At 49.7% G+C, this 3,492-nt stretch overlaps 7 non-coding genes and 1 pseudogene across 7 annotated transcripts; all 8 read right to left on the bottom strand.

Annotated features, from left to right (window-relative positions):
- Positions 1 to 295: 295 nt before the first annotated feature.
- Positions 296 to 414, bottom strand: LOC123153248 (5S ribosomal RNA). The gene has a single exon (XR_006476418.1). It is a non-coding gene; the product is annotated as a 5S ribosomal RNA (ribosomal RNA).
- An 82-nt stretch (positions 415 to 496) lies between these two features.
- On the bottom strand, positions 497 to 645 carry LOC123155352 (uncharacterized; annotated as a pseudogene).
- Positions 646 to 943: 298 nt separating this feature from the next.
- Positions 944 to 1,062, bottom strand: LOC123153335 (5S ribosomal RNA). Its single transcript, XR_006476450.1, has one exon. It is a non-coding gene; the product is annotated as a 5S ribosomal RNA (ribosomal RNA).
- Positions 1,063 to 1,358: 296 nt separating this feature from the next.
- Positions 1,359 to 1,477, bottom strand: LOC123153932 (5S ribosomal RNA). The gene has a single exon (XR_006476593.1). It is a non-coding gene; the product is annotated as a 5S ribosomal RNA (ribosomal RNA).
- Positions 1,478 to 1,772: 295 nt separating this feature from the next.
- On the bottom strand, positions 1,773 to 1,891 carry LOC123155363 (5S ribosomal RNA). The gene has a single exon (XR_006477342.1). It is a non-coding gene; the product is annotated as a 5S ribosomal RNA (ribosomal RNA).
- Positions 1,892 to 2,188: 297 nt separating this feature from the next.
- Positions 2,189 to 2,307, bottom strand: LOC123154106 (5S ribosomal RNA). The gene has a single exon (XR_006476678.1). It is a non-coding gene; the product is annotated as a 5S ribosomal RNA (ribosomal RNA).
- A 296-nt stretch (positions 2,308 to 2,603) lies between these two features.
- LOC123153967 (5S ribosomal RNA) lies at positions 2,604 to 2,722 on the bottom strand. Its single transcript, XR_006476598.1, has one exon. It is a non-coding gene; the product is annotated as a 5S ribosomal RNA (ribosomal RNA).
- A 297-nt stretch (positions 2,723 to 3,019) lies between these two features.
- On the bottom strand, positions 3,020 to 3,138 carry LOC123153039 (5S ribosomal RNA). The gene has a single exon (XR_006476360.1). It is a non-coding gene; the product is annotated as a 5S ribosomal RNA (ribosomal RNA).
- Positions 3,139 to 3,492: the final 354 nt, after the last annotated feature.

Raw genomic sequence — 3,492 nt, 5'->3', positions numbered from 1 at the left:
ACATGTTACCCCCATCTTCGTCCCTTATCCTAGCCCCTCCCAGCTCCACTACAAAGACGATTGTACATTGCTTTGGCCGCTCCCTCTCAACTATGAAGACGAGTTAAACGCGGTTTCCACCCCTCCCTCTCAACCGCACCAGTGCACGCTTGCCGCGCCACAACGCTGCCGCTAGACTCGTGAATCGTGAGCACCCAGCTATAACTTACCGCACTCGTGCAAAATAATAAAACACGGTAAATATATTACTTACATGTGCGTTTTGTTTTGCAAGCGGCGCAACAAAATTAAAAAGGGAATGCAACACGAGCACTTCCCAGGAGGTCACCCATCCTAGTACTACTCTCGCCCAAGCACGCTTAACTTTGGAGTTCTGATGGGATCCGGTGCTTTAGTGCTGGTATGATCACATCCGACATGTTACCCCCATCTTCGTCCCTTATCCTTGCCCCTCCCATCTCCACTACAAAGACGATTGCGTAAAAAAATTAAAAAGGGAATGCAACACGAGGACTTCCCAGGAGGTCACCCATCCTAGTACTACTATTGCCCAAGCACGCTTAACTAGTACTACTATTGCCCAAGCACGCTTAACTTCGGAGTTCTGATGGGATCCGGTGCTTTAGTGCTGGTATGATCGCATCCGACATGTTACCCCCATCTTCGTCCCTTATCCTTGCCCCTCCCAGTTCCACTACAAAGACGATTATACATTGCTTTGGCCGCTCCCTCTCAACTACGGAGACGAGTTTAACGCGGTTTCCACCCCTCCCTCTCAACCGCACCAGTGCACGCTTGCCGTGCCACAACGCCGCTGCTAGACTCATGAATCGTGAGCACCCAGCTATAACTTACCGCACTCGTGCAAAATAATAAAACACGGTAAATATATTACTTACACGTGCGTTTTGTTTTGCAAGCGGCGTAAAAAAAAATTAAAAAGGGAATGCAACACGAGGACTTCCCTGGAGGTCACCCATCCTAGTACTATTCTCGCCCAAGCACGCTTAACTTCGGAGTTCTGATGAGATCCGGTGCTTTAGTGCTGGTATGATCACATCCGACATGTTACCCCCATCTTCGTCCCTTATCCTAGCCCCTCCGAGCTCCACTACAAAGACGATTGTACATTGCTTTGGCCGCTCCCTCTCAACTACGAAGACGAGTTTAACGCGGTTTCCACCCCTCCCTCTCAACCGCACCAGTGCACGCTTGCCGTGCCACAACGCTGCCGCTAGACTCGTGAATCGTGAGCACCCAGCTATAACTTACCGCACTCGTGCAAAATAATAAAACACGGTAAATATATTACTTACATGTGCGTTTTGTTTTGCAAGCGGCGCAAAAAAATTAAAAAGGGAATGCAACACGAGCACTTCACAGGAGGTCACCCATCCTAGTACTACTCTCGCCCAAGCACGCTTAACTTCGGAGTTCTGATGGGATCCGGTGCTTTAGTGTTGGTATGATCGCATCCGACATGTTACCCCGTCTTCGTCCCTTATCCTTGCCCCTCCCAGCTCCACTACAAAGACGATTGTACATTGCTTTGGCCGCTCCCTCTCAACTACGGAGACGAGTTTAACGCGGTTTCCACCCCTCCCTCTCAACCGCACCAGTGCACGCTTGCCACGCAACAACGCCGCCGCTAGACTCGTGTATCGTGAGCACCCAGCTATAACTTACCGCACTCGTGCAAAATAATAAAACACGGTAAATATATTACTTACACGTGCGTTTTGTTTTGCAAGCGGCATAAAAAAATTAAAAAGGGAATGCAACACGAGGACTTCCCAGGAGGTCACCCATCCTAGTACTACTCTCGGTCAAGCACGCTTAACTTCAGAGTTCTGACGGGATCCGGTGCTTTAGTGCTGGTACGATCGAATCCGACATATTACCCCCATCTTCGTCCCTTATCCTTGCCCCTCCCAGCTGCACTACAAAGACGATTGTACATTTCTTTGGCCGCTCCCTCTCAACTACGGAGACGAGTTTAATGCGGTTTCCACCCCTCCCTCTCAACCGCACCAGTGCACGCTTGCCGCGCCACAACGCCGCCGCTAGACTCGTGAATCGTGAGCACCCAGCTATAACTTACCGCACTCGTGCAAAATAATAAAACACGGTAAATATATTACTTACACGTGCGTTTTGTTTTGCAAGCGGCGTAAAAAAAATTAAAAAGGGAATGCAACACGAGGACTTCCCTGGAGGTCACACATCCTAGTACTACTCTCGCCCAAGCACGCTTAACTTCGGAGTTCTGATGGGATCCGGTGCTTTAGTGCTGGTATGATCACATCCAACATGTTACCCCCGTCTTCATCCCTCATCCTTGCCCCTTCCAGCTCCACTACAAAGACGATTGTACATTGCTTTGGCCGCTCCCTCTCAACTACGGAGACGAGTTTAACGCGGTTTCCACCCCTCCCTCTCAACCGCACCAGTGCACGCTTCCCGCGCCACAACGCCGCCGCTAGACTCGTGCATCGTGAGCACCCAGCTATAACTTACCGCACTCGTGCAAAATAATAAAATACGGTAAATATATTACTTACACGTGTGTTTTGTTTTGCAAGCGGCGTAAAAAAATTAAAAAGGGAATGCAACACGAGGACTTCCCAGGAGGTCACCCATCCTAGTACTACTCTCGCCCAAGCACGCTTAACTTCGGAGTTCTGATGGGATCCGATGCTTTAGTGCTGGTATGATAACATGCGACATGTTACCCCCATCTTCGTCCCTTATCCTAGCCCCTCCGAGCTCCACTACAAAGACGATTGTACATTGCTTTGGCCGCTCCCTCTCAACTACGAAGACGAGTTTAACGCGGTTTCCACCCCTCCCTCTCAACCGCACCAGTGCACGCTTGCCGTGCCACAACGCTGCCGCTAGACTCGTGAATCGTGGGCACCCAGCTATAACTTACCGCACTCGTGCAAAATAATAAAACACGGTAAATATATTACTTACACGTGCGTTTTGTTTTGCAAGCGGCCTAAAAAAAATTAAAAAGGGAATGCAACACGAGGACTTCCCTGGAGGTTACCCATCCTAGTACTACTCTCGCCCAAGCACGCTTAACTTCGGAGTTCTGATGGGATCCGGTGCTTTAGTGCTGGTATGATCACATCCGACATGTTACCCCCATCTTCGTCCCTTATCCTAGCCCCTCCCAGCTCCACTACAAAGACGATTGTACATTGCTTTGGCCGCTCCCTCTCAACTATGAAGACGAGTTAAACGCGGTTTCCACCCCTCCCTCTCAACCGCACCAGTGCACGCTTGCCGCGCCACAACGCTGCCGCTAGACTCGTGAATCGTGAGCACCCAGCTATAACTTACCGCACTCGTGCAAAATAATAAAACACGGTAAATATATTACTTACATGTGCGTTTTGTTTTGCAAGCGGCGCAACAAAATTAAAAAGGGAATGCAACACGAGCACTTCCCAGGAGGTCACCCATCCTAGTACTACTCTCGCCCAA

Source organism: Triticum aestivum, chromosome 1B (assembly GCF_018294505.1).
Source record: "Triticum aestivum cultivar Chinese Spring chromosome 1B, IWGSC CS RefSeq v2.1, whole genome shotgun sequence".
Classification (NCBI taxonomy): Eukaryota; Viridiplantae; Streptophyta; class Magnoliopsida; order Poales; family Poaceae; genus Triticum; species Triticum aestivum.
The sequence above is the reverse complement of the archived record's forward strand: the minus strand, read 5'-3'. Positions and strand labels throughout refer to the sequence as shown.